The sequence below is a fragment of the Pleurodeles waltl genome, chromosome 7 (assembly GCF_031143425.1).
Source record: "Pleurodeles waltl isolate 20211129_DDA chromosome 7, aPleWal1.hap1.20221129, whole genome shotgun sequence".
Lineage (NCBI taxonomy): Eukaryota > Metazoa > Chordata > Amphibia > Caudata > Salamandridae > Pleurodeles > Pleurodeles waltl.
In genome coordinates, this window is record NC_090446.1 from 1,292,502,540 (window position 1) to 1,292,515,794 (window position 13,255).

The window sequence follows — 13,255 nt, forward strand, 5'->3', positions numbered from 1 at the left end:
ACTCAAACAGTCTAGTAGCTTCCTAAATTTAAGTTCTAATTCCATTAGTCTAATTTGTTGCAGGAGAGAGTTCCAAAGGTTTGGGGCAATGTGAGCAAAAGAGCGACCACCTGCTCTGGCTCTCTTGATTCTAGGCACAGTGAGTGGCAGCTGGTTAGTGAAACAGAATGATCTCACAGCATTGTAAGGGATAATAAGGTCCTGGATCAATTTAGAACCTTTATTGTGGCTTGCTCTATGTACAAGGCATAGAGTCTTAAAATTAACTCTCTTGTCCATTGAGAGCCAGTGCAGGGCCGCCAGTGCAGTCCTAACTGATTGATGTTTGGGTATTTTTGAAAAAATGTGTGTTGCAGTGTTTTGTATGACCTGCATTATTTTCAAGACTGATTTAGGGCTTTCAAGATTTAAGGAGTTTCTATAGTCAAGTTGAGAAATTACCAAGCCTTGAACCACCACTCTACGTGTTGGATCTGATAGCTATCTCAAAAGTCTTCTTAGGCTGAGGAGTAGTCTGAAACAAGTGGTTGTCAGTTTCTTGACATGGTTTCCCATTGTCTGTTTTCTGTCCAGCCAGAATCCTAGGCTTTTAATTTCCATTTTGGTAGTAGGATGCTTACCCAGGGAGGTCGGCCAGTTCATTTGCATTCACCTGGTGATATTGTTATCCACTATCATCATCTCTGTCTTATCTCCGTTAAGTTTTCAGCTACTAGCAACCATCCATTCCACTACATGTTTCAGACATGAATTAAAGAGAGAGGAAGTCTTTTCTGCTTGATCAGAAAAGCTAATGATAATTTACAAGTTGTCTGCATAGATGATTGAGGTGATACCATAACATTTTACAATCTCTGATAAAGGGGTGACATACAAATTGAAAAGGGTGGGGCAAAGGGGCGAGCCCTGCTGGACACCCCAACTAAGGGAGAAAATGTTAGATCGCTTGTCTTCTTCCTGTACTTGCAAGGTGCGATTGCAAAGGAAAGAGGTAAGCTATTTACGGGCTGTACCCCAATGTCCCTTTCAGCTAGTCTTTTGATCAGTGTAGGCCGTGTATTGTATCAAAAACAGTACTTGGATCAAGCAAGATCAAGGCTGCAGAGTCCTGGGTATCCAAAATTGTCTTTAGTTCTTCAGTGGCAGCTAGGAGTGAAGTCTTAGTACTACTCCCTGTTCTAAAGCCAGTTTGAGTGGAATGCACAATTCCGTTGGACTGTAAGGATAAAGAAAGATGTTGATTTACACATCTCTCCAGGACTTTACATGGAAATAGTAATAGAGAGATTGGATGGTAGTTTTCACACAATAATGAGTCTGCCATCCATTTTTTCAGAAGTGGTCTGTCTATGGCATGTTTCTATATAGGTGGGACTTGCCTCGTTTCCAATGACTGATTAACATATTAGTCAAAATGGTAGTAACTAGCATTCCTCCCTTGGACAAAATGTCATGGGGTACTGAGTCCTGAGAGGAGCCCGATTTTAGAGATGACAGAATAGTATCTTCAATGGTCATCTCAGGGAAACTGATTATCTTTTCATTCCCCAATTCTGGGGGTATGACAATCTCCTCATGTTCTCCTAGAGTATGGAGGGAATGATTGACCTTTTCTCAAAATATATTGGCCAATTGATTGCAGCGTACTTCTGGGGGGGACGGAATTTGTATTGGTGGGGTGCATTAAACTATTCACTGGGTTATACAGTTCTTTTGTGGAGTTAGATACATGTCATATTTTTTTTGAAAAGTACTTATCTCTTGCTTCCCGGATAGCATAGCAGTATCTGTTTTTACAGTTATTTTTACTTGTGTTATCATAGCTTTTCCTCCATAACGTTTCCGCCCATTTAAAGTCTTTTTTTTTAGTTCCTAGAGCTCACTTGAAAATAATGCTACTTCCCCTCCTGTGCAAGTAGATTTTTGTTGTTTCAGATTGGCAGCATTCAGGATCCATGTTTAAAACTATTATATTTATTATTTATGTTTCCAGACATTACAGGAGTAGAATTGGAAAGCATAGATTAGGGCATCTTCTCCCAAGCAGTTCAACTATTACTGTTTCAAGATTGTAAATTAACAGTTGTGCTTAGCCCAAATAAATTCATCACAACATGATATGAAACTAGTGGTGACAGAGAAAATAATGTACCAGACTGCTCTATAAATTGATGATGAGACTTGCACATGGTCGGCCTGATTCACAAAGGTAATTTACACTTCTGAGTAAATTTGCTACTTTTCCGTATTCAGAAACTGCACTGTAGTGACTTACACTTTTGCAGTAATTAACACCGTTGTAGTAATTTATGCTTTTGTAGTAAGTCCAGCACTGCACATGGCCAACCACTGGTACTTGCAACCCCCTTCCACAGATAATAATGGAGGTAGGTAATTAAAATAAAATCTCATTGGGAAAAATGTTACAATAAATGTTATAATGTAAAATATTTACAAATATAAATATATATAAATTAATGTGAAGAAAATATACGTATTATTTAATTATGAAGTATTTAACAACCTATTTTTAACCTATTTTTAATGTAAGCCAAAACCTAACAATAAATTGTATTAAAAATGATTACATTAGTGTTAATTTGCCTATATTATTAATAATTATTAATGCACAATATGTTTTTCTTCCGGAGAAAATTACTGTTTTCAATTTAACTTCGGAAAAATTATTTTAATTTAATTTGATATAGCTCTATCAATTAAAGTTTAAATTCAATCAATTCAATATTGTGGTAGCATTTTTCTATTATCTACATTTAATGTAGACACATAAAATGGTTTTACATTAAGATTTATCATAAAATATTTTCAACCTTTATTTTTGAATTAAATACATTTTTAAACATTTTCCTATACTTTACCAAAGAGAGAAAACACAGTTGAGGCAGAGATCTCTGCATGATGAATAATTTAGAAAGTTAAAACAATTATCTAACTTAAGTTAACATTATTGCTTGAGGGGTTTTATTTAAGTTACTACTTCCATTATTTGATACTCAAGGGTGTTGCAGTACCAGTGCATGGCCATGTGTAGTGCTGTACTCACTGCAAAAGTGTATGTTACTACACATGTAAGTTTCTACAACAGAAGTGTAGCTTGTCGACAGAACGTTGTAGTAAGCTTTTTAGTACTGCTGTAGCTATTTTAAGATAATTGTAACTGTGGCCATTGGTTTGGCCCATATTTTCATGCCCTGTCATATAAAAAAGTCGCTATCCAGTAATTTTACCCATTACAATATGAACATTAAGCAGTAACTACAAGATGAAAACTTGTCAAATGTATTTTAGAACTGCCTAGACTATTCCTAAATATTTCAATGCAAACAGAGGCATAATTGCTATCTTTAAAGAAAAATAAAGTAGAGGACTTAAACAAAATACTATTTAATTGCCAACTCCAGATCTTTTCATAACCTCAGAATACACAAGAATGCCCAGTCAGTATTTTTCTCTGAGAGAGATGACAACCCTTCCTGCAGTTTGGGTACACCCATTGGATGCTCACAATAGATAATGGTTAGAACTCACTGTTGTAGGGCTTACATTTGCCTCCATTTTAACTTTCCTTTTTAATTTAGCATCTTCTTCTAAATAGTTGTTTACACATATTTTTCACTTGGCACAAGAATGTGCCACATATGCATTTATACCTGATGTATATTCACCTTGTAGTCTGCACAATTAGTGCCAGCGTCACACATTGAGAATGTGATGCCCTGAACTCGACGAGAGGCACTTTGTGCTGAAGTCAACATGGAAGTCCTGTGAGCTGTGACAGAGATGCAGCCCTGCTGATTCCAAACTTCATCCTGAGGAGGTAGATAGCTGTGCAAGAGGAATGTGCACGCTACACATTTAGACAGGTGCATTAATTAATACACTAAGGCTGGCTTCCTGCCACCTAATTCCAAGGTATTGGGGTTATATCATTCAAACCGGTCTGGCAGGAGGGAACTCCTGCTATGCTCTCCCAAGTGCATAGGAGTAAAAGAAACAATTACCATGGTTGAATTTTGTGTTTTTTTTACTATTCTAACAATGTTTATTACACTAATGTGCCTCATCTGCTTAATAATTACTGCTCATGTTTTATTTACAAGGATAATATCTTTTCAATAAATAGTTAAAAATGCATTTTCATATCTTTTCTTTGTGACACCTTGGGCATGCAAAAGTGACAAACAAAAGAATTAGATCTGTTTCCATGAATTAGAATGGTAATGTTTGTGGTTACCAAAAGCATCTATCACCCTTAAAGGTTTAGTCATTTTGGATGTGGTACTGTGAGCTAGCCAAAACAAACCAACATTTACAGACGATTTAAGGAGACAGTCTCTATATTGTGAAGTTTTGTTGATCTAATACATGGTCCTACATAGTCCTACTAAATTCGTAGGACCCGTATAATACCACAGCCAGATGCATCATTTGGCACCATCAGACAGGTACACAATAGTGAGTGTTAATAATCCTATTGAAACATGAGAGTACAAGCTTCCCACCCTCACAGAATAGTACTACCATATATAACTACAATGTGAGGTTTATGAATCAGGCTCTGAGATAGACATATCAGGATATCTTGAACATGACATATTTCTTCAGAAACCTGTGAAAACTGTTCAACTGATTCACCAAATGGAACCCACATGTTGGCTGCATACATTCTCTGCTAATAAAGAGTTGTTTGGATTGGGTTTTGTGCTCCAGGAATATATTCCGCTCTGGGCTTAATCCCAGACTCACGGGGACTGGCACTTCGAAGTCTTAGTACTGGTATCCTGACTCCTCTCAGTTGGTGCTGCAAAGCTTTGTTCTCATAGTATTACCAAGTTATGGCTTCAGAGAGCAAGACTTCTCCTTGCTAGGGAAGATTTTATATATACAGCCATCTGGCATAGTCAGCATCTGCACAACCATGACTCCGAGCATAGTGGTCAGAGGGGAGGAGACCAACACTTGTCGCCCTGTCTGCTGATTCAGAAGTCACTGGCAAAATACCCCAGTTGAATCATCACTTTTACCTGGCACAAGGTAACAATGTTTATTATGCGGGTGGTAGGAATAGGCCCGTTGTTTCATCTTCAACAGATCCGAAACAAGAATACAATAGTTCTCTTATAATATCACTTATTTACCTACAAACAAATGTCCTGTATCAGCGTCCATTTCCTGGAGGTTGCATTAGTTTTTGCCCCAAATGCAAACATGTGTTCTGGGTACATTCTGTACACTGTCAGCATTATGTACACAAATAAGCAGTCTAACCCAGCACTACATATTTTTTGTTTATGGTATGTTACTCGTTTCTGGATGATTGTGTATCGCATATTGCGTTGTATTTGTTAAAAAAAATGAAAAACATTTTAAGAGCTTATGATGCTGTCTGGCCCCTATTATTGAGTGAGTAAATACATGAAGGCAGTTTGACATATCCCTCTCCTGGAAAACACCCTTGCACCCAGCTGATTTTAAATCCCTCACCCATCACAAGGGGCAAAGAGATCTGACCTGAGTTTGTTGAGAGCATCCAGCTCCACTACTCCTAAATCTAGAGAAGGAAGACTGCTTAGACTCAACTGCCTCCAGCTGTGGACACTTGACAGCAAAACACATCAATCCACAATGGCTGAGAACATACTGACTCCTTCATGGCTGCACACCCTCAGACAAGGTTTAATTTCCCCAGTATCAGAAGAGCTCAAGAGGCCATGACATATACCTAGATGGTATGATGCCATGGACGCAAAACGCCAAAAAGTTGCATCACACCATGCAGAGCTCCAATCACAATCTATGTGTGGTGGACGTGGTGCTTGCATTAGTGCGGAATACAGTCAGTGGATATGTATCTCACACCAAACTCCATGAATGACAGGTGGTGATGTCCGAGGTGGACTCCATTCATATTCACCCATTTCCAATGCAAAGGCACAAGTGCAATGGCAAAATCCCATCATCAATCAAACTGGCTGACATTCAGAAATTCAAATGGTTCTCCAATCAGTTGGTCTAACATAGAAAATACATTGGCAACAAAGGAAGTGATTCAGGTAGGACGACTAATTACCCTCCTCTCAGTATGTTACCTTGAACCAGAAAGTGAATAAAACTTTCACATATCATGGCTGAAGAAGGCTGACCTAAACATCTCTATATACATTTGGCATGTAAGCAGTCATTATTACATAATACTACACCAATATAAAAGGATACCCAAAATTCTTATCTTGCAAACACATGCTATAGACATTAGGGCCTCATTACGACCTTGGCGGAAGGGGTACTCCATCACAAACGTGACGGATATCCCGTCCGCTGTATTACAAGTTCTATTGTATCATATGAAACTTGTAAAACAGCAGTCGGGATATTCGTCACTTATGTGACGGAGTATCCCATCCGCCAAGATCGTAATCAGGCCCTAATTGTATAAGATTAATAAAAAAATCCACAAGGGGTTTCTTTTTTAAAGGTTTAACAGTCGCCAACTTCCATTGTTGCAGTGGCTATTGAGTTGTTCATTATCTTATTAATCAGGGGATTTAGTATGTCTACAACATTATGAAGAACCCTGGGAGGACAAGGGTTGTCCAGGGACCCTGATTTACAGGATAAAATAGCTTGACAAGATTGGTCTAGGGATATTTTCGGAAAGGCAAGTAAAGGTTTGCTGCCTACTGTTCTAGCCAATCATCAATTGGGAAATTTGAGAAGGAGGGGGGTTAAAATCTCGTTGTAGGGTCCTAATCTTTTCCTCAAAGAAAGAGATCTGATTGCAAAGGGCTTGAGATGGTGGGATCTGACTTTCTAGTGCCCTGGGCCTTAGGAAAAAATTGGTGATCTTGGAAAAAAAACTTTGGTCACCATGTGCTTCCGCAATTTGAAGAGCAAAATAAGCCTTTTTTGCAGTTTTGATTTGACTATGGTATACTTTTAGGACATCCTTAAAATGTAACAGATCCATTGGCACATAGGCTGTAGTTCTGCATCTAAAAAATTATATGTTCCAGGATCATCAGGGCATTCCAGGTGCAGGTTAAAGTCACCCACAATAATAAAGTTGAAGTAGCAGAGGACCAAAGGGGACAGTGCTTTCCCCAAGGAGGTTAGGAAGGTAGACCCAGTGCCGGGCAGGCAATAGATAAGCATGCCTGAGAATAACTCGGAAGGGCCAACCTTGATACAAAATCCTAAACTTACTGCTCCATCAAGAGAGTCAAGATCAAAAGTGTCATATTGAAACCTCTCCCTGAACATAATGGGCAGATCTGCTCCTCACCTACCCAATTGATCTTTCTTAACAATTGGATATCCGGGGGAGGGTGGAAAGTGGCGGCAATATCACAATTGCGCCAATGTTTCAGCCATGTTTCTGTGATAATTAGGAGGTCTAGCTGAGAGTCTGATACCAGTTCAGTAGACCTCTTGGGCATGCTTACTTAAGGAAGGCACACTAATAAGGCCGCTACAAATCACCCTGTCTCTCTGGTCCAGCTTCGCGTTGGAGACAGAGGAAGGAGGACCCCAAGAAGTGTTTTACATGTGATGCAAGAGACTGGACCTTTAATAGTTAGTGGTAAGATGGCAAGATCATATTTTAAGATAGACTTGTTGCAAGCTTCCAAAAAATTGGCCGACATGGAATTACTTGGTGAAAGAGAAAAAGAGGAGCAGAATGGCTGGTGCTGGTCATCATTCGGTCGAGGACGGGCAAAGACAGGCTTGCCTTTGGCATCCCTTTGGTGCGCCAGCAGTGCACCCACTGTACACGTCCAAGCCCCTAGCCCAATCTTATAGGACTAGACAAAACAATAGAGCACCCAATAACGGAAGACAGAGTCTCTCAGTATGCTTCTCTCAAAAACAGGAAGAGTAGCAAAAGTGAAGCCAAAGTACAGTGTGCTCAAAATGTATTTAATATTTAAAAACTTTCTAAAAACAGTTTAAAAGGCACACCTCTAAAATCAATTCCCACACAAGTTTTATGAGGAATTTTTTAATTGCCACCACCAAGAGTCACATGGGACGGTCAGAGAGAGCTTCCAGCTAAAAGAGGCTATAAAAGAGTTTGAGATATCAAAGAGTTCCTCAGGCATTCCACAAAAGTTGTAGGATGATACAAGATCTGTTTAACAATCTTCCAGGCCAATAGTGCAAGCAGGCTCATCTGAAGTCCTTTCTATTTTTCTTGAGTATGTAATGTATACAATATGGTTTCTAAATTGGTGTAAGCAACATTACATGCCAAATCTAATACTGGAACAAGCACTATTACATGTGAAGCATGAAAATATCACACATTCTATTCTTTTATTACAATTATAATGCATTCAGTACTGCCATATAGAAGACACAGCCAAAGCCAGACCGATTGGTTTTGCCAGTGTTTGTTTTCAATTGTAAAATAACAAAAACATGAAACTAGAAAATCAAAAATGGCATACATTGCTTAAATGAAGCTACTTTGTGCATTGGCTCAAATTAATATTTTCGTAGCTGCCCTAATACAAAGTCAAGTAGAATGAGTGGACAATCATTTCACTCTGTATTGTAACCAATAGGACATTGGCAATTTGAGAGGGTATTTTTCCTCTCAAATTGTCAATGCTGGATTTCACTTCACGAACTAGAAAACAATGCAGTTCTTTAGTCAAGGAGCAGGTAGCATCTTCAGTTTTACATTATGCTCAATCCATCAATCAAACATTTATAGAGTGTGACAAAGCACCCCTGAGCATCTTTAGGCACTTGAGCTGTATGCTGTTGCTTGGAGGAATGATCATTCGAACATCCAGGTGTTTAGTTCTCTTCTGAATCACTGGAGTCACAGTGTGGTCCTAAAGTGCAGGGGAGGCAGTTCCAGGCCTTGGCTGCCAGGTGCGAGAAGGAGTGTCCTCCTCTGTTGACTCCACAGATCCATGGTGTGTCTGTGAGGGAGAGGGAAGCTGATCGCAGGTGTCTGTTCGGTTGGTGGAAGGTCAGGTATTTTTTTTACATATGCAGGGCCTGGTAGGCTTGGGTCAGCATCTTAAACTGACATTTCTTCTGGATCGGGAGCCAGTGTCATTTTTTTGAGATGGGATGTGATGTGGGTCCTTCTGGGGACGTGAAGTAGGAGTCTTGTCGCTGAGTTCTGTATTGTCTGGAGTCTCTTCAGGAGACATGCTTTGATTCCTACGTAGACCGTGTTTCCGTAGTCCATTATGCTGGTGATGAGGGCCTGAATGACGGTCCTTCTGGTGTCTGCTGGGGCCACCTGAACATCATGCAGAGCATGCGAAGTGTGTGGATGCAAGTGGATGAGACTGCATCAAATTGTTTCTTCATGGATAGCCTGCCATTCAGGATGATGCTGAGATTGCAGGTGTGATCTGTTGGGGTGAGAGGGGTGCCGGACTCTGTTGGCCATCATGTGTCAGTCCATGGTGAGGTGTTGTTCCCAAAGATGAGGAGTTCAGTTTTTTCACCATTGAGTTTCAGACAGTTGTCCGTCATCCACAACGCTACGTTCATCATACATCTGTGGAAATTAGCTTTTGTGGTGGAGGGATCTTCAGTCAGTGAGAGAATGAGCTGTGTGTCATCAGTGTAGGAGATGATGTTGAATCTGTGTGATTTGACGTGATGGCCAGGGGGCTCATGTAGGTGTTGAAGAGAGTCTGGCTGAGGGACAATCCTCGGGGGCTCCACAGATTATCTTTCTGGGCTCTGAAGTGAACGATGGGAGACTGATCATTTGGGTTCTGCAGGTGAGGTATGAGGCAGTCCATTTGAGGGTGTTTTCTTCTATCCTGATTCTGTTGATCAGGATGTGGTGGGAGATGGTGTCAAACACGGCAGACAGGCTGCTGTTTCCCCACAGTCCAGGAGGGTTCTGATGTCATCTGTGGCTGCAATCAGGGCTGTCTTGTGCTGTGGTTAGCTCAAAATCCAGATTGAGAGAGGTCCAGGCAGTTGTGGTCTTCTGTGTGTTTGGTGAGTTACTAGTTGATCACTTTCTACTAGGACTTTTGCTCAATAGGGAAGCAGAGAGATGGGCCTGTAGTTCTTTTATTCAGCCAGGTCAGCGGATGGTTTTTGCAGGAGGGTCCTCACTTCAGTGTGCTTCCAGACCTCCAGCAAGTAAGCCACAGTAATGGACATTTTCAGGACCTTCCTGAGCTTGTTGCTGATTGCCTTGTTTCTGAGGTTGAAGATGTGATGGGGCAAGGGTTGATGGGTGCTCCCAAGTGTACGGAGTTCATGATGGAGATAGTGTCTTGTGTGGTGAGGAGTTCCCAGTGTGTAAGAAGGTTTTTGGGGTTCGTGTTTGTGCATGTGAGCTGGTTAATGCTGTTTGAGGTGGAGGGTTGGCATTCAAAGTTTTAAGAGTTAGACGAGATCTTGTTGAGGAAGAAGTCTGCGAGGTTATTGCACAGTTACTGGGAGGCAGTGATGTTGTTCTCAGTGGCTGCGGGATTGGTGAACTCTTTCACGATAGGGAAGAGTTATTTGCTGTAGTGTGTGCTGGCGTTGATTCAGTCTGCTAGTGCATTTTTCTTTCAGGAGGCGGTGGTACTGTTTGAGGGCAGTCCCGAAAGCGGTGCGGTCTTCTGCTTTTCTGCTGATGTGCCACTTATTTTCAAGTTGTCAGCAGTTGCATTTGGAGGAGTGCAGTTCCTCAGTGAACCAGCTTGCTCTTTTACTTTGGTCTTTGACCTTGGCTGGCTTGGCAGGGGTGATGGTGTGGGCTCATTCCGTGATCCTCTGGGAGAAGCTCTTTGCTGCTTGTTCAGGGTTGTGTGTAGAGTCTGGAGGGTGGGAAAGGAGAGTGTCATTGAACTGGTCTTCTGATATTTTTTTCCAGTTTCTTTGCATGGATCTTGGGGCACGGTGCCAGGGTATGTGGGTCCAGAGATGGTGAAGTGTATTCTGTAGTGGTCAGACCAGGTGAGTGGTGTGGTGTGGTGTGGATGTATTTGATTCTGTCACTGGAGGTGAAGATGGGGCCAAGAGTGTATCCTGTGATGTGGGTAGTTTGGTGACAAGCTGCTTGAGGTCATCCTTGCTCAAGCTTTTCAAGAGTTTGATGGAGTTGGAGTCCCTGGGGTCATCAAGGTGGAAGTTGAGGTCCCCTAGGAATATGTAGAGTCAATTGCTTGCAGGGTGATGAGTTCCTGGATGGCATTGCAGAAGCTGGGGCATGGTCTTGATGGTCTGTAGGCAAGGGTGCCTTTGATGGTGCTCTTTCCATCTGTGCGGAAGTGTTCCATTACTGGTGCCAAGTCATCAGGGGATGTGGTGCAGTGGATGATGAGTAATCAGGGGATGTCATGCAGCAGATAGGGTCCCTGTAGATGATGGTGATTCTGCCTCTGTGCTTGTTGGTTCGGTCTCAGTGTGTTATCTTGTAACCTTCAGGGATGACAGTGGCAATGTCTGGTGTGGGGGCAGGGTTAAGCTAGGGTTCTGTGAGGAAGATGATGTCTAGGGTGAGGGAGGAGATTGTGTCCCAGACCTCGGTGGCATGTTTAACCAGTCAACATGCATTGTGTATGATGCACTGGAGTTGTGTCATGGTGGTCTTATTCAATGTGTCGGGTGCATTGTTTGCTTTGATGCTGAAGGTGAGGTGGCAGTGTCGGCATGAGAACAGTCCTCTGGTGGTACATGGGGATGAGCAGCAGCAGTGCTTGTTGGGTCCAGGGCTCAGAGGTCAGTGGTGGTGTATTTTTGTGGGAAGAAAAGCCTGGGTACCTGTCGCTGGGTGTGTGTTGGACATGGCTTTTTGACAGGGACATCCCCAAACTTTTTGCCTCCTTCCTCCTATTTTTTCTGACCTGTTGTTGTTGGCTTTTGACCTCTGAGCACTTTACCACTGCTAACCAGTGCTAAAGTGCATATGCTCTCTGTGTAAATTGTACTATTGATTGGTTTATCCATGATTGACTATTTAATTTACCTGTAAGTCCCTATTAGAGTGCACTACATGTGCCTAGGGCATGTAGATTAAATGCTACTAGTGGGCCTGCAGCACTGGTTGTGCCACCCACCTCAGTAGCCCCTTAACCTTGTCTCAGGCCTGCCATTGCAAGGCCTGTGTGTGCAGTTTCACTGCCACTTCGACTTGGCATTTAAAAGTACTTGCCAAGCCTAGAACTCCCCTTTTTCTACATATAAGTCATCCCTAATGTGTGCCCTAGGTAACCCCTAGAGCAGGGTGCTGTGTAGGTAAAAGGCAGGACATGTACCTGTGTAGTTATATGTCCTGGTAGTGTAAAACTCCTAAATTCGTTTTTACACTACTGTGAGGCCTGCTCCCTTCATAGGCTAACATTGGGGCTGCCCTCATACACTGTTGAAGTGGCAGCTGCTGATCTAAAAGGAGCAGGAAGGTCATATTTAGTATGGCCAGAATGGTAATATAAAATCCTGCTGACTGGTGAAGTCGGATTTAATATTACTATTCTAGAAATGCCACTTTTAGAAAGTGAGCATTTCTTTGCACTAAAAACTTGTTGTGCCCTTCAATCCACGTCTGGCTAGGTTTAGTTGACAGCTCCTTGTGCATTCACTCAGACACACCCCAAACACAGGGTACTCAGCCTCACTTGCATACATCTGCATTTTGAATGGGTCTTCCTGGGCTGGGAGGGTGGAGGGCCTGCCCTCACACAAAGGACTGCCACACCCCCTACTGGGACTCTGGCAGACAGGATTGAGCTGAAAGGGAACTTGGTGCATTTCTTAGAGACTCTTTGAAATCACCCCCACTTCAAAGGCACAACTTAGTATAAAACAGGGCCTCTGCCCTACCTCATCAGACACTTGCTGGAGAAGAAACCTGAACCAGAAACTACATCCTGCCAAGAAGAACTGCCTGGCTGCTCAAAGGACTCACCTGTCTGCTTTCTCCAAAGGACTGCTGTCTTGCTGTTGCCCTGCTGCCTTGCTGAACTCTTGTCTGGCTGTGAAAGTGCTCTCCAAGGGCTTGGATAGAGCTTGCCTCCTGTTCCTTGAAGTCTCAGGACCAAAAAGACTTCTTCCTTTCACGTGGACGCTCCGTGCGCCGAAAATTTCGACGCACAGCTTGTTTCGCGGCGAGAAAAACACCGCACACCGACGCTGATCAACGCGACGCCCTCGGGACGATCGAGACTTCGACGCACAACCTCGCAAGGACAAAGCCGCCCGACTTCCAAGGAGAAATCGACGCGACGCCTACCGTGAGTGCGAAACTTTGACGCACGGC